Below are 26,597 nucleotides of genomic sequence, written 5' to 3'. Positions count from 1 at the left end.
TTTGTTAATAAGGACAACAACAAATGCTTAATTAGCTCATTCACATCTGCCCAAATGCCTGTCACACTTTTGGCAGTAGGTACTTAAAAAGAGGTTGGAGCACAAATGATCTGCTATATTTGCATTAACACCTCAGCTGGTGGGCGCAGACAGTCCCAGAAGATACATACCGGGCAAAATCATTAAAAAGGTACAATGCCCCCCCCCAAAATGACTTGCCTCAACATGAATCTTAACAGCTTCAACATGGACCGATTTGTCCGATCTTGTAATAATGAAACAATTTGACATTTGGAACAACTTTGGATTTTGACAATGGAGCCAAGTTGCCCATTTAAATCGAGTTCATTACTCGCACGTTTTTAATGGAACACTAAACCGCATACTTATATACTGAACATAATGCTTGAGGAATAAAAATGACACTTTTGTGAATAAATCATTTTTAAAATGATAAAAATGACATATCAATGTAGGGCTACAACTAAAGGATTTTGAAAATGATCACAAAGGCCCTAAACGATTAATTGAAAAGGCAGAAGAGCGAGCCAGTACCTGCTAAGCTAGCTTCTTCTATGACACTTATCCGGCTGCATTGTGGCACTCTGCTGCCTCTCATAGGTCGGTCTTAGTACTACACCAAACCTCCTCCTGTGTGTGTGTGCACCTAAGTTGCAAACACTGCACAACCCAAGTAAATAAAATCTCCACTGTAACACGTAAATCAGCATTTTCAAGTCAGTCGAGAAATAAATCTTCTCCTCCGCTGTCATTGTTCTTTATTACACTACGATTCATTACATATGAATGTGCTTAGCGTGCTTCTGAAAAAACATCACGTAACGTACTCATAGCTCATGATGGCCTTGTCAACGGCTCGGCTGAGTCGCATTTGTCAACGATGGACTGACAGTGCACAATGAAGCAAGATTAGGAATAACTTTAAACATTCTCTCTCGCTGTGTGTGTTAAAAGAGAGGGAAGTGATTTTTTTTTTTTTAATAAAGGCACTACGGTGGATGTAATCATGGACGCGAGTCTTTTCGCAGGTAGCATCCGTCAGTGCCACGCTGCAACGCGATAGCAGACGCGGGATAGATCACTGTCTGCGGGCGCTCTTGGCCGAGACCTCATCCTTCACGGGGGCCAAACCGGTTGCGGTTAGGGAACTGAACTTGGGACAAGGAGGGCCGCGGGTTCAATATCTCCGCCATACACCGAGCCGAGATACTTAACCCGAGCTGCCGCGCTGAACATTCTGGCTAATAAATAGATGGCATATAAAATGTCAGCGCCGCGCCTGCGGAGAGTCGCGCGGCAATAATAGACCCGAGTATTCCCGGACTCGGCATATCACAATAAAGCAGACAGACATCGCCGGGAGACGGCAAGGGGCATGTTTTCAACGTGCCTGACATATAATACACTCCAATTGGAATTAGTGCAGACTGGAAGATGTTTAAAAGGCAATAAAAAAATCTAATTTTTTTTTTTTTTATTATTATTACTTTTTTTCTTTATATTTCCTCAAAAAATAATTAGAATTTTAGTCTGGTGGTGAAACCCTTGAGTAAGCTATCGTCTCTTTCTTGTATCTTAACTCGTGTTTCGCTCCAATGTTCACAGAGTAAGAAGTAGAAAAAAAAAAAAAAATCAATAAAGCAACACGACAGCGAGTCTCAAGAGGGTTTCACTTTGGATTAAGAACAGAGCGGCGGTGGGGGGGGGGGGGGGGGCAGAATGCAATACTGGGACGGCATTGACATTATTATCAAAATCCTTATTGATTGCTGATGTGTAAAAATAAAAAAAGGCAATCTTACAGGTAGTAATTGAACGGCAATCCGCCACGGCGACTGGGAATGACGTGACATTAAGCAGCGCCAGGCGAGGGGGCAGCGGTTTAAGTGATCTGGCGGCCCTCCTGTCAGGATCGATCAGTGTCGCTGAAATTTAGAGCAACACTCCAAATTGGTCTTAATGGCGTGTTTCATCCTCCCCGCGCCAACGGGGAGCCGGTGGCCTTCATCGCGCCGGGTTCCTTGGCCTCCCTTTCAATTGGGGCGGGCCACTGATCCCCTGCTCGCTGGGCAAAGGGGGCAGCCCGCAGCGTCAAGTGACTCAAATCCCTACTTCTGAGAAGGTGTGTGAAAAGAGACGAAAAAACAAGCCGTATCCAAGCCATGGCAATTTTATGATGAAGCTCTACTGGAAATTTATCTGGTAACATGCTGAAGCAAATTGCCGGATGTTTTCTTTTTTCTCGACTTATTTTTTTTTTCTTTGTGACACTTTGGTAGCAAAATGTCATTTGCAAAATAATAACAAGTGCCTCCTTCTATGTTTTTGTACTATCTTGCTGTGTTCCATTTGGAGAGGATCAAGTCACAGCGTTACTTATATTCTCCACAGAAAAGAAGAAAGGCAATTGAGGTCCCGTCCCCCGTGACCCACCACCCGCAGTTGCACTTGGTTGGGGGATTTTTTTTTTTCCTCCCTTCCCAAGGAGGGTCTACACTTGGTCCATTTTAAAGCAGTTAAAGATAAGAATGGGTGCTCGTTAAAAATCTGGAGCCTGCTGAGCATGCAAACAGACATTATAATCTGCATTTTTTTTTTCAAGTGCGTCAATAATGATATAATTTACTTGTATTTTTATATATTTCTTTTACATTGGTGAAAAAGATAACTTGTAAATAGAAATGTGATTATTTGAGAACAGCAAAAAGGTGACATTTAAATAAAAAGCAGCATCTTTGTTGTATCTATGTCAATAGTGGCGAAAATATGGCCCGCTTTCATCTCGAGCATTTTCATACAATTTAAATAATTGGTTAAAATACTGACTCGAAGCAAAAAAAACCTAACATTTTTATTTTGTTTGTTTTTGTGTAGCTCTATTATATAAATATATATTCTAAAAAAAAATCATCACAATAAAATCAATTAGATATCAATTAAAAGAGACGAATAACAATTTCAATATTTAAATGTAATAATGAATAATCATTTCAAAATTCTTTATTTTTATTTCACTTTACCGACACATTTCACCTTTTTGTGTCGGTCTTAAAAATTCAATGCGAGCCCTTAAAGCACATCCCTGCTCAATATGGATGCGGTTTGGAGGACAGCAAAACCACTCTCGACGCCTTCGACAAACCCGCCCGCTATTTTTTTTCTTAAAAAAAAAAAAAAAGACAATCCAAATTGCTCACGCATTCGCCTCTTATCAACAGCCCGGCAGCGATTGTGATTCATAGCAGTCATTTAGGTGATAATGCATTCATTGACTACACAGCGGTAAACACGGCCATATCCGGGATATCGGCGCCGTTGCAACCATGGCCGCGTTAAACAGAAAAGTGAAGATGGTGTTGATTGATAAATTGACAGGTTAATTTTGGGATGGATAATGAGAGATGCTGGAGAGGTAGACCGCTCTACTTTGGATGCAGTGCCATCTGTCTATTACCGACAGAAGCGCAGCAGACTCGCCGTGTAGGTTCAACAAGGTTCTATTCGCCTTTGTTCCTTTGCATCACAAAATATGCGGGATATTTCCAAAAAGATTGTATATTTTTCTCTCGCAGGATAATGGGTGGCTTCTATCTCTGGTGTATAATTAAGAAAGGGAAATCTTAATTAGGGGGCGAATGAAAGAGGTTTAACTGGAGGTGAGGAAAAGGTTTCCTCTACACATTCCCGCCGCTTGTCACCGCAATGTGCCAAGTCGGCAAAGCAAGCACTTTTAATTAAGTCCGACGACTGTTACTGTACAGTACATCTCCTTCTCGGTGAATCAGCACACATGACCCCGATGCTAATCAAAGGTCGCCATTTTACTTCCACACCTAACGCCCATTATTTCGATCCTGTCCAAATGCATGTTTTTTTTTTTTTTTTTCACCAGCGAGATGTGTAAAGTGTGAGACTCAAAAAGAGCCGACAATTAAAAGTGACAAGACCGGGTATAATTGCACTCTGGGAATTTAGAGTATGCTTACAAAAATTTGCTTTTAAATCAAATCTAATAAAAATGCAAGCTGAATGATGTCTTAACGCAGTGACTGAAGGCAATTAAATTTACATATTGTCGTACTACGGGACTTAAAATGACCCAATTTATTTTCTATTCTTTGTAGCGAGGCTTCAAGAGAGCGTTTTTTTTTTTTTTCCTTTTACGATGTGGCTTGATAGAATTTCCTGGTGAGTCAGTCTCTTTGCTGGAAAAAAAAAAAAAGTCTAATCTACCCGGCGACAATTAATCAGAAAAGAGAATTTTAAACAAATGTGCATTGTGTGATTTTAAAGGAGAAAGTATGAATTCATTTATTTGTATGTAAAAACAAAAAAAAGATTGAAATTACCATAAAATGGCATAATAATGGATATTTGGTCTTTTGGTAGCAAAGCAGAAACAGCTGCTGATAAAAATCAATACAACCGTGGCAGACGACAACACTGTCGCCATGGATGCAAAACAGAGAAGAAAAAAAAAATCAGATTAAAAAAAAATACATTGGATTTATATACACACACATCTAAAGACTAATCCAAGTTAGTTATGTGTATATTATATGCGCAGATTTGTTTTTGTGTGTGCAGGGAAGCAGCATCATTCAGTCGGATGTCTTGATGATGTGCATTGAAATCATTGAATCCAATCAAAGCGTATTAAGCAGCCAAATTGAGTATGAAAAGGCTCGAGCGTTTGACGACGCGGCCGGCGGCGGCGGCGTGTATGGCAACAATGCTCCCTCCGCCGCCGTTTTCATCAGGGGTGCGTTTTGTCGCGCATTGTTGGAGCGCGGCTATGACGGGAAGAAGCTCGGCTTTTAGTGTTATTGTGGCCGAGTAAATACCCGTTGATTAGCAAAAAGCGCACGGTGGCACCAAATGAGTTGCCGCGCTCCTTCTCGTTTGTTCCGCCATCGTCCTGAACTCTGACCAAAAAGAAGAGGTGCAGAGGACAACTCTCGTGGCGGAGGGGGGGGGATCCGCCTTGCTGTTTCTAAAGCACCCAGCAGCTTGATCCCGTGTCACTCCGAGGGCAAGGCTGGCCTCTGCCTTCATTTGCCTTTGAAATCCAAACGTTTAATTGTGGTCAGTGGAAAACGGGGGTTCAATCGAATGAATGGTTGAAGCGTATGAGCGAAGGAGGGCGGGGCCTACTCATGAGCGTCAGCCTGTAAAATGAGTGAGGGGGGGAATTAGAAAATCAAAAGGGAATAATGAAATTAGGGACGGCATGGCGGGAGAACTTGAAGCGCTGACCCCGATCGTCCACGGTGAAATGCGAGAGATTAGCAAACGTTTCATGCTAATTTCCATGGAGATTTCTGTCATTTTGCAAAAATGAGTCCTTCCCGCTTTGATTTGTCCACATTGGGCGCCACTCCTCCTCCTGCCAGCATTGTCGGGGTGGTCCGCTTTATCTCGCCTCGTGGGCCCTTGATGGCCCCTCGCGGCGGCCTGCCCGTCGTGAGATTACTGAAGCGATTTTGACGTCTCTATCAGCCACCGCCGTGCCCCCCCCAACCAGCTTCTCTTCTGCCCACCCACCAGCCAACTCTCCCTGATCCGTCAGATGATGGCTTCATTGGTTCTCGCGGCACCCTGCAAACTCGTACCATCCCATCCCTCCCTCCCTCCCTCCCCCACAGACTGTAGACTGTTTCACCTCTTGCGATCCCTCAGCCTCCTCTCCCTGGGCTTCATCCTGGTTTGTGCTTCTGCCTGCCACATCAAAGGAGAACCCGGGGGTCACGGAGCCACAGGCATGGAATATAAATGCAGCCAACTGTGTGGCAGTATGGGAAATCAATCCTCTAAAGATAGCCCCATACTCTTCATGAACCCATCTCTGATACATATAGAAACACGTACGGGGGGCCCCCCTTTGAGTATTGTGCGGTGACGTTTGTTTGTTTTGCCTTTGTGTTCAACTTTCCTCGTCAACTTCAGCATGACAGTATGACGGCCGAAGAGCGTGAAGGGGGTACCGTGGAATCGTTATAGCAAAAATGTTCGGGGGTTACAAATTCTTAGGATGATTAAGAGCAGTTCTTAACAATCGGAAGATCCATATATGGAAAATAGATGTATTGAATTTTTGTATAGCTTAGTGATATACAATTATGATATTCAAATGAAATTAAAAAATATATTTTTCATTCGTTTTTAAAGCTGTGGAAAAAGTGGGAAACATTTTGTTTTAGTTTGGAATACTCTGTCTTGTTGGAACTTAAAATAAAGTTTTATACAGATTTTTTGTAGCAATAATTTGTACACATGAAATAAATTGGATAAAAAATAAAGGGAGAATTTTGAGTTTTCTGACTAACATTATTTGTCATTCTGTCAAAACCCCAAAAGGTTTTTGCATTGTACTCCCTCAACACATTTTATAATTAGCGCAATAAAATACAAATAATTATTACATTTTTGTTTGGATCTCAACAAATTTGCCAATGAGTACTAAACGTGTGAGTCCATGCAGGAAAATGGAAGAAAAAATAAATAAATAGCGGCACAAGTATGTAAATAACATCTGTTGGAGGTCTGTTTCTCGCCTGCATAAACCGGGAAGGCATTCTTCACGAAACGAGTCATGTGGATTTAACTTGGTGTTTGACACCTGTGATACAGTTGAACTGACAAGCAAATATCGTTGTTGGGGGGGGTTGTTGTTTGGAAGACGTGGCAGACAGATCCTCAAATTGTATCATCCTTCAGGAATGAACAGGGCAAAACGCTCCACGGTCGGTGGACTAGGTCTTTGCCTCGCTGAGGTTTGAGGGCTGTAGATAAACGTTCTGTCGGAGGATGTCATCGTCTACATTAGTGATGGAGATGCCACGCCGGCCGCGGCGTTTGACTGACACCGTGTTTTGTGCAGCTTGACAGCGGCCTGTGAATGCTAACTCCCCTTGGCGGGGTCTCCTGGCCTGGTGAAGCCAAAGCGCGGCAACACCTCGTGGTGTTACACTTTGACATTCTGAAGAGATGACGCATGTCGGCCTTACCTCGGGGGAATAATTGACTAAGAGAAGTTGCAAAAGTTACTTACACTTAAGAAATTTAGATACATGAGCGGTAAAAGTAGGAGAGCTGATTCAACACTTGCATGTTTGTAAATGTAAAAAAAAAAAAAAAAGGTTTGGACTCTGGAATGTATTTACTGTTGGGTACAAAATGGAAAATGTATTTGTCAATTATATAGAACACCCTTGGGAATCTTTCATTATTTTACATTCTGTAGTGCTTGTACAAAGATGAAAAAGCTAGCTTGCTAGCTCACATAGATTTATGCTAGTAACTAGCTCCCGTAGCTTAGTTAACGTTGTGATTTGAGTAGCCAAAAATAAAAAGAAGTAAACTATACTGGCTAAAAGTAGGAATAGGCAAGTCCAGGGATCGGTATTAGTGCTGCGACTAGTCATTTACGATCAAAGTAGAAATTAGAAAAATATATAATCGCTATTAATTTCATTTAATTTGAAAGACAATTGTTATATTGGGATATATAGTCTTTTTTTAATATCTGTCATTGATTATTTGGGGAAAATCTTATCCATCAAAAGTATTAATGATATCGGTACTTAGTATCAGTATCGCTGACACCTCGAGAATTGAGTACTTGTATTGATGTCAGTCTGGTGGTATCAAACAACCCTATTCAAAAATAAATATTCAAGTCCAGCTACCAAAGATCAACACTAATGGAGTATTTGCCCTTCATTACTTCTCACCGCAGAAGATTATTTTAACCTTTAGTCAGTGAGATGACCGTCCCGGCCAGCTTTAACCATCAAACGTCCACGTTTAACACAAAACAACAACCTTCGACGTGTAAAACAACACAAGCAGGAAGGAAGGGGCTTTAAGAATCACTCTGTGGAAACCGCAAGCAGACAGGCATCATCTTCAAGTGTCTCTACCACAAAAAGGCTTCACTCACCACAAGAAAGGAAGATGTGTGTGTTCAGCACAAGCCTAATGCACTTACGGTCGGCCGCAGCGCGTCTACGCTACGGCCGCACAATGGGCGCGATATGGTTTTTTCCATGCTTTCAGAAAGTGCATGCAAGAGTTTCCCGCTCGCTCCGAGTATTCCCGTCAAAACTGTGTTTGCTTGCTTGGGACTATAACGAGTTTTTGGACCACAGGACAGTAAAATGATGAGCGGGAAAAATAAGTGCAAAGTTACTACTAGGAGGAAGAAAATTTAAAAAGTGAATGTAAAAAATTCCGAACAAAGCTAATGTGTTTCTCAAAACGACGATTGAAAAAATATAAATGAATAATTGAATAAATAAATAAAAAAAACTAAGAGAAGGAAACAAGGTGCAATGTTACTAGTTTTTTGGTCTCACTACAGGTTATACGTACATATTTTTATTTTAACAAATAAATGTCAAAATTCATCAAAATGAATGTGTTTCTCTAAATATTTGTCTTTAGATCATATCAACAAATGTTTTACTGCCCCCCAAAAATTTGACTGTTAAGGAATATAAACAATACCGATCAATCGCAATGATAAAAATGCAAAGTTACGAAGGGGGGAAAAAAACTTGTCACTTTATAACAACAAAGACAATAGTGTACTATGTTTTTATTTTTTAGAAAAGACTTGTATTCTTACTCAAATAAAACTCTGAAAGTCAAATGTGTATTTGTAAGGTCTCAATTTGATGTTTAGTACACAAAGCAGAACAATCCCAAACTAGCTGTACATAAGATGATTTCATTTTTATCTTCCAACTGCTTTTTGGAGCATGGAGAACCCAAGTGCCTGCAGCCCTTAAAAAAAAACAAAAAAAAAACATGGCAATGGACGTGCTGTGTAGGCTCGAGGGCTGGACAGTGTACCCCCCCCCCCCCCCCCCACCCCATTGCCCTGCCCATTGATCTTTCCCGTAACTACAGCTCCCCACAGAAACCCGGCGCAATCTACGCAGGGGAGTGCTCCCAGGCACCCCCCACTTCAAAGGTGCATATTTACTCTTAGAAAATTTAGAGAAAGTGCAGCGGTGGATGCATCCTGCAACCTCGATCAATGATAGGGCTGCTCCTCCTGACCCTCCCCCCTGCTGGCTAATAAAGTGCTTCTTAGGCTCGGTGGTTTCTCGGCCAGCCTTATGGGCTTGGTTCAAACTAGCACTTAGGTTGGTTTCCATTGTCTCCCTCCTTTTAATTGATTTTTTTTTTTTCAAACTTGTGGTTGCTCAGCAAAGTTGCAGAATTTCTGCTATTTAAATTCGCTTTATTGTCCGAACCTTGACTCGGTGCTGGTCCCGAGCAGGGTCAGGCAGGGCAGAACAATGTTCAAACTTTTATTGCGGCTAGGAAAATTATGGAAAAAATAGTAACCTTGATTATTTTGCTTGAAGACATGAATAAACAATTATTCATTGAGTTCATAACTTGGTATTTATTCGACCGTTTGACACATTAATCGTGTCTCTTTCATAAAGGATGTTTTTCTGATCCTGAGAAACCAACATTGAAATCATTATTAAATGGAAAGAAGCTTTTGAATAAATGGAAAGAAGATTCTAGGAAATAAGCGCTCTGGAGCAAGGACATTTGAAAAAGGCTAATCCAAAATAATTGTTCTAAAACTTGTCATGAGTAGTTTGAACACTGTTTAAATATTGTTGTTTATTTCAATCCTAATTTTAAATGAAAAATGTTTTTTTTTTTAAAACTATGGCGTGATTCAACAGTGCCTCTGTTGGTTGGAGTGAGACATTGCACTCCATGAATCCATTCCAAATAATTTTGCAAATTTCGATTAAGACTTTTATTCCTTTGCCTACACGCAAGTGTCTTCTTTTTAATTAGCACACATATTATACATATTATAATTAACAAAAAATAAATAAAACTGGACTGAAAAACTATTTGCATGCACATGAAATTACATTCTTATTACTTCCATCAAACAAACTTTACAAAAATACCAGTTCATAATTGACTGTTTATGAATACAGAAAACTACTTCTTTTTTTTTTATCTTTGAATGGCGATAATTTATTTAAAATACTTTATTTGACATAATTAATCTTATCTCATTCTTTTTAAAAAAAAACACAGTAGCTAAAGTGAAGAAAAAATGCTGGTAATTAAGTAGAGCGATCTTTCTACTCGACAGTAATTACAAAAATAAATGTCAACAGTGATTTTTTTTCTTTCTTTCATTTAAATGTCTGCAAAGCGTCCCTGAGGGAGATTAAAGAAATGAAACACTCAAAAAAGTCAGTTTTTTGGGATTGCAAATTTTTCTAACAGGCTTTTAAAATGAACAATAAACTGAAAAGAAAAAAAAAAAAAAGCGTGGTCTAATCATTTGCTAGCTAATTGCTATTGCAAAAAGTCTTATCCGAGTGAGCCAGCATAGCTCCAAAACTATGTGTGGGGTAAACTGGAATATCCATTCATCCTAACTTGTTTGGACTTCTCAGGCTGACCCTCCCAGACATCTTTTATCACATGGTAGTCCAAGTCCCACTCGTCGCTCGGCTAACACGTCGACAGCACTTTGTTAGTAGCTATCATCTTGTAGTGAGCAGACACCGAGAGGGGAGCGAGGGATGTGGTAATCATCTCTATCTCTGGCTCCTTGGCAGCGTCCCCCACCTCCTCCCTCATGCTGGCAGACGCTGGCCATTGAGCGGCTGTCAGGCAGAAAGGGCTGCAGTGATGTGGGAATGAGGGCTCGGGGCTACGCCGCTTTCTTTCTCGCTGAAGCCAAAAAGCCAAAAAGTGGCGTCCCTCATCTTACCTGGCGCTGGCAGTTTTGACAACGCTAACAAGGAGAGCAATGCTAAAGAGTCAAACTCCATTACGCCTCCCTGGTGGGTTGAGCTAAGCTACCACTGCGGCTCTTGTCGTCGCTTCGGAACAGTCAAAAATGTTACGCTAAAACTATTTCAAAACAAATTAGCAAGCCGCGTAAATTTCACGCCAGTCGTAAATACAATCACAGCACTCCAATTCCCTCACGTTTCATCGCTAAGACGTTTATTAGATGCCGGAATAACAATCTGGCACTTTTGCTGTCATAAATAAACAAATGAGGGATGACTCGAGTATTACAAAGAAAAGCCAGAGCCCAATTGTTCGTGCCAAATGATTTGGAAATGTTTCTAATCAGGCAAACTGAGAGAGAAACAACAAAAAGGTTAAGACTTTGAGAGGAAGAAAGAGGAAGATAAATATGATGGAAAAGTGGTCCAAAACAGTAGCGCGCTTTGCTAACTTGCAGTTTCTCACAACCCGAACCTGTGATCTTTCGAGTGATACCCTGCAGTTCATAGCAACAAATACGCTCAATCACTCGGGGGGGATCCGACGTCTCTCTGTTGGCCAATTACTGCTTCTTAAAAGCCCGGGGCGGAGAGGAAACTTTGACTCCTGGAAATAAAGACCAATGTGAGCGAGAGAAACACCGCGGCTATTAAAATCTTTTATAATTCTGTAAATCACCAGCGATTTGTTTTGCCTCGTGGCTTGTTGCGCTACGTTGTTGTTGCTTTCGCAAAGGGCAGGGGGGTGATTACAATTGAGAAGAGCAACCTTGTTTTTACAACTCTGCTTTGGGAAAATAAATAAAATAATTGCCATGGCTGGTTTTTTTTTTTTTCGCGGGCTGTTGTTGGGAGCGCAGAAGGCAAAGATCTCCTCTGTGTCATAATTGCCTGGAGTTAGAGAGTAAAGGCTGTGGACTTCATCTGGGGAGGGAAGCGAAGGGGGGTGTCAGAACTGCTTTATAAAATCAGGGACTCGGGAGGATCGGGCCTCTTTCATTTACGGAATGAAAGGCTTTTTGAAAGAAAGAAAAGTTATCACTTATCTATTGCTGAATTAGACCTTTCCTTGACTGTAGCGGTTTTGCTGTTTATTGTGGACAATCAGTCGTTTGATTATTCAAAGGCGGATTTGTTTTTTTTTGCTCATTTCCTCTTTCAATAGCAAAACATGTGACACGTTGATTAATTTTTTCAACACCGATTCGGAAATGAGTTTGCTTATTCAAACCGAGTGGCGAGTCAAAAGTGCTGAAGAGGATCGCACAATTATGGAGTAAAAAAAAATAAAAAATAAATTACTCCAATGAAACATTGCCGTGTTAACTTTTTTTTTTTTTTTTTTTTTTTAAGAGAGCGGCTTACACTTCGCATGATAATTCAAAATCAGTCATGGGAGAGAAAATATCAACATTGGGCATTTAGCAAGCTGATGGATTCTCCAAAAGCACCTCCTTTGGCTTGCCTGGTGCTCCGGGTTAATAATGGCTCTCTAACATTGACCCCCCCCCCCCCCACACACAACTCGCCCCCCCCCCCCTGTCCAAGCGACCAGACAAGCGACCCGACTGAGGACGCTTTGAAACTTCAGCATCTAATCACCAGCGGGGAGCTGATGGACGAATAGGTCATAAGAAGGATGTCCCCACCATAAATCAGACGACGGGGGTGACAGCGCACAAAATAGGTGAATTGTCCTTGGGTGCGCGATGCAGGCGGCGCCCCCCGCGTCGCACCACCCTTTTTATTATTTGGGAGCGAGTCAAACGGATGCCCTACCAGCCACCCCCCCCTTGTGTTTGCTACCCCCCCCCCTCACGCACCCACGCACGCACACTCTCCCCCGGCCGGACCTCGCTATGAACTGTTTCCAGAGTCAGTTACTGGTGTAATTGAAAGTGCTTTGTCATCGCTTTCAGCCAAACACTGATGGATGTGAAGTTGAATGAGTTTTGGGGTTTAGTTATACGAGTGAGCCCGTGCGAGATTTATCACCGGAGGCTTAAGAGTCTACGAGAGAGCGTTAAAGTGCCGCCGCAGTCGACGTCGTCGAAAACGGGTCATTATTATTCATTAAAATAGAATGCCTTTAATATAGCTGCTTTGCCGTGTGTGTGTGTGTGTGTGTGGTTACATGGCATTTCCACACAAGAGGTGTTCTTAAAGTACTCCTTGGAGAAAAAGAAATACTTGACAAAGAAAGTTATCAGTTTGGATTGAATAGATAAATGCGTGTTTTTTAAAACTCTTCCGAAACCTGCCTGTAATTCATTAATTTTATCACAAGACTTTTTATTTGTATTATAAATTCAAAATAAAAATTACTTTAAGTTAAAATGAATGTTTGTAATTCAAGTGGGGAAAACCTTTTTCATGATATTTTGAGAAAAATGTCATTTTTCACAAGTGCTGATGTGAATGCTCCAGATTACAAATACAAGAGCCGCTCTCCCTGAGCTGAATTTAAAGGGAATGATCTATCTGCATTGATTGGCTGGGCTTTGCCTGTGTTCACTCCCACAACGGCGCAGAGTGGCGCAAACGGCATCTTCCATCTGCGCTAGGCTAGCAAAAACGAAATTGACAACAAATATTTCACATTCAATCGGAAAGTGGCAACTTAGCCAGCCTTGTAATTGCAGCTTTTAAATTAAATTCGACACATCTTATGACTACTTGAGATCAAATCTTTGACGGTGGTCTCCGAAAAACCAATGGAAGCGTTTAATTTCAATCGTAGAACAACAAGCTCATGCAAAACGTGGGAGGGCAGCAAGTTCTCGTTGTCTCCGACTTATTATAGGCTGCTCCCAGCTGCCCAAACCGTGAGGGCCTGGATCACGTCCAGCATCGGCTCTGATCTGAGCCTCTTTGTGATTTGGAGTAGTACAGAGCTGCTGTCTTAGAGCCGTGTTGGAATGCAAGAGGAGTGCGGAGGGAAGTGACCTCGCCGTGTGATGCGAACGCGAGTAACTGGGCAAGAGTAACACACTGAGGTTGGTGGGATTATAAATAAGTAGCTGCGCTGAAGACGGCAAATAGGAGAGGTGAACGCTGATGCCCACAGCGTGCTTGGAAACGCTGGCCTTTCCCAACACCCGCCCCGAGCTGCCAAGGCAGGACGGATAAAATAGGACTAATGAGACCACCCGCCCTAGTCCTTCTCAAATATTTTACCATCCAATTGTTGTTGTCTGAAGGATTGAATGGGAATTGGAGGCTTGACGTTTCGTAAATTGAAACCCGAATCCTTCATTAGTTGACAATGTTAGGATGATTGATTGAAAGGTTTGAAAATTCTGTACATAATTTCAAAAAATCCGAAACGATATCGCAACGAAAAGGCTAATTAGCTTTCTGGAACAAAATGTTCTCGAAATTCCGCCACTCGACAGGAGACACAAAGGCAACGTCGTTAAAAAGAAAGCAAAGCGCTAACCGCTCACTGAAACTAAATATCGCCGAAGGAGAATTCAATTTGAACATATGGTGACGCGCTCTCCTCTAGAGTTTATCTTCCCCCGAAAAATTCGAAATGGGATTTATTGTACTGCTGTTGTTGTTTTAACAAGTTGTCCCTAACATACTGAACACAGTCAAACGGAACGTTTCGCGCACTCCTAAACGTAAATAAACCATTCAAATCAAAAGCTACGCTGTTGCCTGTGGGAAAATTAGCATGCTAAATGAACATTAGCTCGCAGATGGAGCATCGCCGTGGCCGCTAACAAACAATTGATTAACTTGTAAACTCCCGTTGCCCAGCTGTTATTCGGGCTGTTTAGCATAAATAAAAGAGCGGGAGGAGGGAAAGAATCCAGATGCTTTGAGTGCGGCAGGAAAGCAATCTGTCATTGTTCTCGACTAACGCTGATGGATGCCGCTTTGAATGGGGATCGGTTTGAGTTAAACATGACAAAGTGAGGGATGACACGCCACCGGTCACAAAGGTCCGGGGGTCCGGCAACGCCTCCAGCTTTTTTTGGCCAAAGCCGATGTTCCTTTTTTGGCTGCCATGAGGTGAGAAATGAAAAAATTGACGCAAGTCTGCAAAGCAAACTCATTTTCTGCATGACTGCAAATTCAAAGAAAAACTCATTTGGCGGTTTGGCTAACATTAAATTATTGTTATATTTATTTTCTTACTAGGTTGAAGAACGACTTTCACTATTCCGATAGTGTATTTAGCCCAAAACATTATTTGACATGACATTTTTACTAATGAGTTGTCGAGAACAAACCTCATTAATCCCCCAGTGGAGAAAAAAAAAAAACAGTGGCCCGCCAGTTTCATGACAATCTGTCGATTAGATTTTAATATTTTTGATTTATGAACGTCCAAAGGCTTTAGCGGAATGTAATTACCAATAAACAGGAAAAGAATGCCTGCTCCAAACATGTACAAAAGTCATTTCTTAAATCAATACTAAGAACCATACCCCGAAATAAATCACAATTTGCTGAACCGTGATTGGTCGTTACCTGAGTTTTAATGCTTGTTTCAAAAATATTCTTTTTACTCGTCTTCCCCTTTCAGACAAAATGGAACATTTATTTGAAAATAGAGTGCGCTCATGAAGCATCAAGTCAAGATGTAGCCACTTTTTAATCAAACGTCCCCGCCGCCGATTGCTTTGCACCACCGATACATTTTCTCCTGATCTGAGAAAGACAGCAAACATGCCTATGTTTCGTGTGATGCTGCTTTTATTTCTTTCAAGCGAGTCCATGTGGCCAGGCTGTTGGCAGTCTTGGCTCCGACGCGGGCGGCTAAAGCAAATTGTCGATACTAGGCAGCAGAACACACGGCTTGCCTTCTAGGAAAAAGAAACAGCGGAGGAGTTCTAGCAGTCTGCCCACAGACGGGAAAACTCGAGAGGAAACGCCAGAAAGCCATTAACTAACCACAGCATTATGGTGATCTATTAGTTGAAGAGAGCTACAAACGGCTAATGAACTGGACTCAGACACCCCCGCCCTTCCCTCGACGCTCCTTCGGAAGCCATCAAAGACTCAAAGGCGAATGCACGGCACGTAGAAGACAAGAAGATATTGAGAGGCGATGCGAAGACCTCATCTCGTACAAAACAGCATGACAGATCAATGCCTGATTCCCAAGGCAAGGAAAAAGGTTACTCACACTCTCGCTGGGATTACATTTGCGACCCTCGCTAGATCTCAAGTCACTCCCATTCCAATTTAAACTAACTAGTCAAAAAGAAATAGGTACCATCTATATGTATCTCGTGATTAAGATTAAGGTGATGGAGCTTTTTGTGTCTATGGTTATACTAGCGACGTCAGTGTCTGGAGTGTGAAAACAGATCTGATGGAGCGCTGCCCTCGGCTCCCCCCTGATCAGGCTCCAGCAGGTATCCCCCAATGATTGACAGCTCTCGGGTCAGCCGTCCATCTCGCGGTCTGTTAGAGGGTGGGCGGTAAAGAGATTTGGAATGCCTGGGACCCTGATTGCTTTATTGCTCGTCTGTCAGAAGCATTGTATAGTGGCGTATTATTAGGGATGGCCATTTCTCACATTCTGGAAGGTGGCGCGTCTCGGCTCTGCATAAAGAATGGCCACGCTATTCAGAATGCCGCTTTTCTTTTTGGCTGAAAAGGAAGAAAGCGGAGATTCTTCCATGAAAGCGCCTGTATTTGGTTTGTCAGATAATACGAGACACGCGACGAGGGGGGGGGGGGGGGGGGGGCGGGGTAATGCAGGAGATTTGCGATCTCATTTAGCAGTCATTTTTTTAGGTAATACCAACAATGGTCGTGAACATTACATTGGGATTACTCTGATTAGGGATCTAATCATTTCCATTTATTTTTGGATATCTGCGTTATGCACTGCAATAAAGCTCGTCTTTATTTTAATGTTGGTCTTTGACGTCTTCATTTCATGCGCCAAAATATTTCAAAGCGAGAGGAACAATTTGCTTTTTAAACTTGTTTACATGTCTAGTCAGCATTTGAGAATTATTATTATTAATAGGGTTATTATTATTATTATTGTCTGTAAATTTGCAACATTGAGGTTTTGGATAATTCGAGCTAAAAAATGTGACCATTATTATTATTATTTTTTTTATTTATGTCAATTTGCGATATTTGTGATCTGGTTCGTAAGATGTTCTGACTGTTGCTAGCAAAAAAAAAAAAAAAAAACAACAACTTTGGGATTAAAATGGTGTTTGCATTGAAAAATAAAATTCTACATTCAAATAGAGAATCTCACGGTTTCGTTCATTGTAGCATAACAAAGAGTTTCGCCCAGCGATTCAATAGTGCAGCAAACAATGCCCCACTACAAATCCCTAGCCGATTTTTTTTTTTTTTCCAGGCTTGTCATTTCTTCGGCTGAGATGACAGTTATCAAAAGTCATCGGACCGGTGCCTCCAAGTCTCACGGAGCCCAGGTGATGGCTAGGTCTCCTCCCCCGGCGCTCCGGGGCCGAGACAGCTACAAGCCCACCGGGGTGTCATGTCAGCGTCTCCATGGAAATGAGGCGACAAGCACAGACTCACACCTTTGAGGCCATCTCAGAAGAGAGTCGGCATATCACGCACGCCCACCCCAAAATCCGTGACCATCTCGCGTTGCTGACTTCTCGAATGCCACAGCGAGCGTGCTTCACCCTCTGTGTCCTGGCAGTGCTAGCCTTGTGAAGCCTGCCGGGAGCCGTGGTGAGATGTTAGATTAGACCGGCAAGTCTGGACCGATGGGGGGAAAACATCCCGTAGGGGGCTGACCGGTCTGTCTGTGGGCCAGGCTCCATTATGGGTTTTATCTTGGAGTGTGAAAGCATCTCTTCCCAAAGGCGTCTTCTAGTCTATTAGTGGCCGAGGAATTAAGAAATCTTTTAGACTAACAAGATAGGAACTCATTTTTTAAAATATATTCCATATGAATATATTTGATTTGACTCTGGAAACTAATCTGTCAAAATTCTAAAACCTTTGCAACATAATGCCAACATGGCAGTTGATGGAAGGACTGGCAAAAACGTTTGATTTACAGATGGGAAGGTGTAGCGTTCATATTAGCAAACAACGATTTTTAATTAGCGGTAATTGTTTCTCATTGTTTACGTGAGAAAGGAATGATAACCTCATCATCCCTCTCACCCTTCTTACTGGAAGCCATATTGATTTTGCGAGTGTGAGAGTCCTTGCTTTGCCTGGCCTTTACCTCAGGGACAAATCTAATTGTTTATCTCTGGACAGACTTCTGCTTTTCTTTTTTTTTCTCGTTTTTTTACTCCCTTCTGTCTCATTACGTGCCAACATTTGTCAAGTCAAGTCTCTCCACACTCTCAAATCTCGCTTTACAGCATGTCATTCGGCAGCCCACTACAGATGGCTCGCTTATCAGCAGACCCTCCCACATGGAATGCTGTGAACATGACAGCACTAAAGACGTTTAACAAAAAAAAAAAGTGAAACTGACATACAATTTAACCACTCACTAAACACTTTTTTTTTTTAATTTTAGGAGAAATAGTCTGATTACTCATCTGAACAGGATAATTACCAAAAATCATTGCTGAAAATATCCAAAGTTGATATTTAGCTATGTTAGCTATTAGGGAAAAACTATGAGAAGGTTTAATTAAATGTCAAGCTCTAGACTTATGTCGTAATTGACCAAAAGACGACAACACGAGGGATGGGAATACTAATCATGGATCGAGAATATGGTTGTTAGCGTGGAAGTTGTTGTGGATTAATTAAATTTTGTAGCAAAAAAAAAAAAATGAAATGCACCTTTTGACCAGCAGAGGCGCTGTTGTCTTATTTAGTTTGTGATTATAAGAAGAAATTCTTAGCTTCACATAAATTCCATTTAGTGTTCATATATTTTTCAATCAACTCAATATTGAGGATTTTAGATTGAGTGATATATTATCTAATGAACTCAATATTGAATATTTTAGAGTTCGTGACTATCCAAAGATTTTGGTCCTCATTTTTGGTGTACATTATATGTTATTGTTTCCATTTTGTTTATTTCCTGAAGTTCATCTTTTTTTTTTTTCCCCTCTCAATATAAATCAGCCGGTGTCTAGCAAACTTGACCACAATCATATAAGCTCAGCGCTGAGGGCTTCCTGTCGTTCATCAAATAGACTTCACAACATCTGCAGTCTCTTCATGGTCTAGCGCTAAAGTACATCTCTGACATGTCGGAAGAGCCCTCTTGGGCTCTTGAGAACCAAAGGGAGTGGTCTCCTTGCTGGAGCCTGGAGTCAGGATTAAACACGGAGAGGCTCCATCTAAAATTTCATGCGGCTAAAATCTGGAGCAGTCATCCTGAAAATGTCACTTTACCATTTTATTTTTTTGCTTCCTTCTAATTTAACGTACATAAATTTAAAGTAATTTGCCTTGTATATAAATTGTGCTCTACAAATAAACTTGCCTTGCATAATCTCTTTCGGAGTCTGACTAAGCAATTTGTCAAAGTTTACGTTTTCTACAGTACGAGAGCAAAACGGCAGTCCGTGTGTGTGCGCATCGAGTTGTTTGAAAGTGTTTTCTTTCAACGTCATTACCAGACATCCAAACACTCATCGTGCCGTTGGAATCCCTCGGTCCGGTTTTATCAGCGAGTTAACTCCGGCGAAGTAGGCCAGATCGATAAGAACATTCTGAGGGAGCAGTTAGGGCGGAGCGTTAGAGGCTCGGGGTAGGGGGGGGGGGCATTCAGAGAGTTAAAGGTGTGTGTGTAGGTGTGTGTGTGTGCGCCTTCAGGAGCGGATCGATGCACTGACAGCAGCTCGGCTTTGTTCTGGCACAGCGCTCAGATGTTAGGCGTGCGTAACATGATTGCTTGAAGGTTTTTGTTGGGGCTACTTGTGTTTTTTGTTTGTCACTTTGCTCCAAACCCTCCTAGCATGTCCCGCTGTCGCTTTTTTTTTTTTTGACACGTTCTCTTGGTTGGCGGTCTTGTTATTTCTTGCACATTTTCCTTTAATCACCTGAGTGCCATTTTATAGTCGTCACGATTTGACACATGTGAGTGCCAAGGACAAAACCTGAAGGCCGGATAAAAAAAAAAGAAAAAAATGTATGAGGAACTCTGAAAGAAAAATCAACAAGCATCTGCATGCTTGTGAATCCATCTGAAGAAACAAAAAATTTTTTTTTTTTTTTTGAAAAGAAACGTTGGTGCCCTCGCATTCTTTTGATACAACTAATGTTTGCTTTTGTCAGGAGAGGTGGGGAGAGGGCACTCTTTGGAACTCGAGAAATGACGAGCAGCGTCAAAGACTTTTTCATCTTGACAAAAAAACAAAACAATTCTCCATCCCCACGCTAAGCAAGTTAAGCACTATTTGCAGGGCTAAATACTCCAGCGAGAATTCTTTGCCGTGAGAGCTCGGGTGTGACTGAAAGGTGGCGAGCGCAAAGGACAAGTAGGTGTCAATAGACGGACTCTCGGCGCCTATGGGACGTTGAGACGCATGAGCTCCTTTCCAAGGCTTGAATAAGATAGCACAGATGCGCTCTTGTTTGAGCACGCCGCTGCGTCTCATTGTACGTCGGCCTCCCAACACGGCCATTGGCGGGGGACGCGCGAGAGGGTCTCATTAGGACGGGCAGACCAAAACCCGGGGTCAAGGTCTGTAAAGGTAGTCACCGCTGAGGAGCATGCCTCCGAGATGAGTTGGGGAGCGCCGCCGCGTCCTCGCGGCCACCCCTGCGGACCTTTGGACCGCCCCGTCGTGACCTCCCGTAGCCGCTATTATTTGATGAAGCGGAGCTTGATAATTATTTAGTGTGGATGAAGAAGGGGGCATCGTCTGAAAAGGAGTGTCCCACTCTGAGGGGAGAGGATAGTAGGGGATGATAGAAGAAGAAGAAGAAGAAGAAAAAAAACAACCCAAAAAGATCAAAAGCAGGCCTTTCGCTTTTCATGCCTCAGAGGCTCCAAAGAGGATAAAGAACAATTGGGCCTGGGGTATTCTGTCCTCTCTGGCAATTAGACTCAGCTGATGAAGTGAAAGGACTGAATGGCAGGGTTCAAGGCCTTCTCTCGGATTCACACAACAGGGTGTGTTTTTACCCTCTCCTCCTTTATCCCTCATCTCCCCAAAAGCGGCTGAAATATTTCCAGATGAAGACAATGTGACTCGAGGTGCCAAATCGCAATCACGGGTGGGGGGGACTGACGAGATTGAGGAGCTTTAAGAAGGAGCCGAGGGGGCACAAGCGGACCGCTGTGCAATCACATGCGCAAACACATTTTCTGCAAAGTGCCCCCCAGAAAGACGGGCAAAGAGTAAACTCCAAACTACTTTACGCCAAGATTGTCTCGGTAAAGTCCGCTGACTACCCCGCAGGATTCTGATCCACTCTTGGATTGTTAAAAGTAACCAATTAAGTATACCTGAAATAAATTGGACAAAATGTTTCCTTGATCCACAAATAATAATCAAGTGAAAGAAATAATATGAATTTATACACTGATGACACGGCTAAGATTAGAAACGTGAGTGAGAAAGATTCAGCCATGTTGGAAACTTTGTAAACAAGGCACAAATAATGGAAAGAGAAAAAAGATGAAACGGAACACCAACCGTACTGTAGCATTAGCTTCAACCGTTAGCTTTCGCTGATTACGCACAAACGTTGTCTACAGAGCACGCCGAGTCTCCGTCTTAAAAACACGCCGTTCGATTCTTGTCAGTTGATATATTTAGACATTCATTATTCATTAAAGACTCACAAGATGCCAAGTTATGATGCCGCTGTGTAGGCGGAAATCTTAACCTAGCAAATGAATCAGCCTTAATGAAAGCTGCGGTTTGAGGTTTGCTAATATGTTACTGGAAATCTTGTTGTACTTGATTTACATTTTTGATGAAAGACAAAAAGGGGTAGGGATGAGGTTTCAGTTTTAAGGAACATTGAAAAGTAGTTTCAGTTCTTGGATAGGATTTCAGTCGATCACTCGCAAACGAATAGCCGCAAATACACGGTTGACTATTTCACTGTTCTTACAGTGTCCCAAGTCAGTGAATGGACCCAGGGAGTCTTTGATGATGCTGCCGCTCTGCACTAAAACCTTAAGATGATTAGTGATATTCTTAAAACCCCAAGTCCGCTGATAATGTGTTTAAAGAAGCAATACGGCTTTGCCAAAGCTTTGAGTTCAAAGTCTGAGAAAGCATGGGGTCACAATGCCAATGAGCCAAACAAAGAGTCGCCAAAACGGGCTTTGGGAGGGATTTGAAACTCGGGGCCCGGGACCCTTTTGAAGAAAACTTAGCTGTAGCCTTAGACGTACTGCGTATCGCATGATCAGGTTTTTTTTTTGTCCATGCTTAATGGTGAATGACAAAAAGTTCAATTCACAGGGTACAACGTAACATAAATAAGTTGCGATATTGGACTCTCATCGTCTTCCGACACAAATATAACAATTCAAGGCGATTCCAATTCACAGTGATAGCTTGCGTTAATTAAATTGATTTAAGAATTTAGTCATAGAACAAATTACACTTGTACCAGAATTGCATAGATTCAGATTAAACACAAACGACGGTTGATATTTCAAAAGCTATTAAGATATTTTAAAGCCATGCATTCCCAGAAAGAACATCATCTTTTCATCTGTAATATTATAAACTAAAAAGAAAAAGTACATTCAAGCTTCAGGCGATGCGGTGTAAGATTTTTTCTAAAAATCACAACGGCAATCTAGATCTCATACCTCCGCCCGACATTCGCAATAAATAATATTTTATGTGTAGAGACCATCCTTTCAATACTGATAATTACAAAAAAAACATAATTCCATTAATCAGTCTATTAAAACGGGCAGATGACACAGATAGATGTGACACGCCAAAATGATATCATAACAAGCGTAGCTTTTTAATTGCTTACATTTTCCCCCACTTTTTTGAAGGTGACAAGGCCATTACTCTGAAGTCACCATTTATCGGCGCCATCGCGGGAGGATTAATGGTCTCACTCGGGGCCGGTGAGAAATGTTGTCCTGATTATCAGTGCAAGAAAAAGAATCGTGGTTATTTGTCATTGTGTTAAGCAGCGAGAGAGACTAATCAGGCAACCCCCCCTGAGTTAAGAACGTCATTAACCCTTTCGGCTACCGCCGTACGCGCGGGGAGGCGTGGCTAAACGATCCGTCAGTGCCGTTCTATGTTATGCATGGAAAAACTTGAGTGTCGGTTGATATTGTGAAATCATAAAGCTAATGTGGGCAGTGTGTGCAAAGTGGCAAAAAGCAGTCTAAACATTACTACGAAGGACAGCATAATACAACATAAGCTGTAATTCAAAGACGCCATTAGCGAATGAAAACACAACGTTTCAAAATGATCATCGGAGTGAGGCTGCATTCTGCCCACTTTAGAGGCCGTAAGGAAAACACTTTTACTGTGGCGCATCTGTTTAGCGTGCCTTAAACCGGTAGTCGCAATTTGTCGTAGTAGCTCTGGAATTCGCCCAAAATGGCTGCTTCCAAACAAAATGATAGACACTAATTTAGTGTCAATCACAACGCGGCGTATTTGCAACACAGATCTCCCTCTCTGGCCGCTAAAAAAAAATTTATACACCGCTAGCGTTAGCGGCCAATTGCTAATTGCTTCCTTGACAGTGGCAGTGGTGTTAGCCAGCTAGCTGCTCGACTTTAGCGCAGCTAAATATCTAAAAGATACTATAAATATATCTTATCAGTATTGTATCGACAATCAAAGGGCAACATATCTAGTTGCTTTGTAAGTGCGTTAACCAGATGCAATAGCAGCAGCAGCAGCACGACCCATTTAACACATTTGTGTCACGGAGATGTTTCCCGCCCCCTCCAACTGGTCCCCGAGGCGTTTGGACTAGCCGACATTATTTTCCTCGTCTGTCACCTTTCTAGTATCTGTTAAGACACACTGCCGCTGTTTGTGTACGTTTGTGCGAGGGCTTTTCGCTTCCCTTTTTCCCCCATGAATGTTTCATATAACGGAGGGAGAAAGATTGTCCGGTCGGGCCAAAGACAAATTGCTCAGGAACGTCTAAATGGCAGTCAATGATAAGTCATTGTAAGGCGAGTAAGTGACTTCCAATAGAGTGGCGAGGGAGACAGAGAATAATGGCGGAGCACAGGTGAAAAATAGATGTTTGGCTTGGTGTAATTACTCCATTAGGGGGCTCTCTGTTAATCTGGTGCGGCCGAGGCGAGTGTTTTTACAGCGATGGGGGGTGGGAAGGGGGCGGGAGGGGGTGGTGACGGGGAAATGTTGCCCAATCACAGCACGAGTTATGAAGAGTTTACTTGTGGTGAAGGTCCTCATGGGATTTGTATTATGAGTGACAATAGTGTTTTGATCATTGAACTCCAAACTGCAAGGTGTTCCTTAATTACCTGCGATGTCGTCCGTCTGACGCGCGGTGGGCGTGGACAGTGCTTCAACTTCCCGCAAAATCTGGGTTAGCTCCCAAAAAAAACACTCCACTTTTCAGATCATTTTCAAACATTTGGTGTTTGCTTCTTCCGCCTGTGGCGATCTAGACAAAAGGGGGGGGAAAATATGTTCTTAGTTTAGTCCGACCGCACAAGCTGTTTTCTCCAGTTAACTTTTAAAACAGTGCTACGAGCGCTGCCCACAGCTTTATCGCCCGAGCTCAGACTGACCTCGTCCTCACCTTCTTGAGTGAGTTCCCATCTGTTTGGGTCCCACCCTACAATCCAAACCAGTTGGCTGCAGGCCGACTATCTGCGATGGGCTTTTTTCGACGGAACCCCCGAACCAAACCCTGCAGGAGCTGAAGACTCAAGAGTGTGTGTGTGTTCTGTGAAATCTCAGCTCTCACACCTCCGCATTTTCTCGGAAACCCGACAGGCTTGGAGTGTAGAAAGCATACAGACCTTATCATTGTTTTACTCCATTACGAGCAACTGATATGTCTTGTGGTTAAATTGCTGATTTCACTTTGACCTCAACCATTTTCTTTTTTTAAACTGCAACTGTTGTGCTATGTGAAAATATTAAATGTCATTCTTGTTCAATTCTGCCTTTCATACTCTACAAAAGACTGTTGTTGAAAAATAAATACCATTTTAAAAACACACACACACACACAAACGACTGTTAGCCGGTCAGGTTTTAATCACAATCACGTCAGAAACTTTAATACGCCGAGAGCAAACGAATTGATTCAGTATGTTTGCTTTATTGACGCGCTGCTCATAATTACGTTGGTAAGCACTTTTAGAAATTTATTGCAAACCATTTTTCTAGACTCCCAAACTCCGACCTCACTTTGAAATACTGTGCACCGTTTTGACATACTTCTGTGTCCTTAATGTTGTGTCCAGTAAGCGTCCAAATTCGTGGCCTTGCTTGCTTACTTGAAATTGCTGATCCAAATCCTCGCAGCAGCTCATTAGGGGAGTACCCTGACCTTCAACCGGACGAGCTATTAGCAGGCAAAGGCGTACAGGTCTCACACAAAGGCGTTAAACGAGAGAGGGGTGGGGTTGAGTGTACACAATGCGTCCAGCTGGACTATTTTCACCGTGCAAAACGTTACAGGTTGGAACTAGCCGACAGCGAGGTGACGTGAGCCCTTGCGAGCCGTTGGACTATGGACAATTTTGGGGTCGCGCTCTTGTTTTCTCTGTGTTTAATTTTCTATCGATAGTGACACGGACCGTGGTGTGAACCTGGTACCTGTGGTCTCATCCTGCTTAAAGTGCGTGCAGACACAAACGAAAGCGGCGCTCAGCCTCGTCACTGACAGGCAGGCCCAAAGCAAGCAACGCTGATGGAAGTGGAAAATGGAATCGGTGGGCTGCAGCGCCCCCAAGTGTACAATGGCCAAACTGGCAGAGGCAAACCGAGCAGACTGTTCAAGTGCACCTCAATAAGAGAGCGAAGATATTCATTTTTTCAATCGTTCAAAAACGCTGACAGATTCACTATACACAGAGTGAAATATTAATATTATAATTGCTGAGTATAAAAAAAATCACTGTCAATTAGACTACATAAGAAACAAAATTATTTGGGATTGCTTTCAATGTGTTTAATTAATCTGTATATGCAGGTTCTAAATCCCAAAATAAATATTTCTAAAAAAATGGAATTATATAAATAGTTTTGTTTATTCTGTTTTAATTTTCCTCAACAAAAAAGGCTCTTTATTTCAAATAAAACTATAAATAGTACTGCCGTACAGTATCATACCATTTTCATTAGCAGGTTAATAATATACACGGAAAGTATATTATTATTATTTTTTAATTTCAGGTTACAATGGAGTTACGTGCTGCACTTTGACCTAAGCTCAAAAGTTTGCTTCACAGGCCTTTTTGCAAACAAAGTTCACAGCAGCATCCAATTCTCAGGAAACCCATTGCATCACAAGCACAATTCTCCCCTTCATCTGATGCTAATGTAGCCCAAAAAAAAGCGAGCCAAAAAGAAAGCAAGCGATATCTGGCTTTAAAGACATGTCCGTCTGCCGCGCTTGCCGTTTGAAGCCGTAAATGCGACATATAGACTTCAAGAGGAAAGCCCGAGACTGGCGGTTTAAAGATGAGTGCCAGGCAGGCACGGCAACACGGTTCGGGATATTCTGCGGCCAAGCTTGATTATTGGAGATGAAGGACAGCCTGAGAGGATGTGGGACTGTTAAACCCTCCAATCCTTTCAACAAAGCCCTCCTATAACAATCTTCTCTTCGCCGCCGCTGCATTTATTGTGCGCGCCCTTGAGTTGCCGCTCCTTTTCTCTCTCTGCCGAGGGGGGG

At 42.2% G+C, this 26,597-nt stretch overlaps 1 protein-coding gene across 1 annotated transcript in view; it reads right to left on the bottom strand.

The window, feature by feature from the left end:
* The window catches only part of LOC133156403 (multiple C2 and transmembrane domain-containing protein 2-like), a 180,157-nt gene that overhangs the window by 56,021 nt on the left and 97,539 nt on the right, over positions 1–26,597 (bottom strand). The window contains exon 27 of the transcript XR_009714858.1: positions 24,208–24,350. The gene's annotated coding sequence lies outside the window, so the exon portion shown is untranslated. The remainder of the gene's footprint in view (positions 1–24,207; positions 24,351–26,597) is intronic.

Source organism: Syngnathus typhle, linkage group LG7 (genome assembly GCF_033458585.1).
Source record: "Syngnathus typhle isolate RoL2023-S1 ecotype Sweden linkage group LG7, RoL_Styp_1.0, whole genome shotgun sequence".
NCBI lineage: Eukaryota > Metazoa > Chordata > Actinopteri > Syngnathiformes > Syngnathidae > Syngnathus > Syngnathus typhle.
Note: the sequence above shows the minus strand (reverse complement) of the source record. Positions and strands in the feature narration are given on the sequence as shown.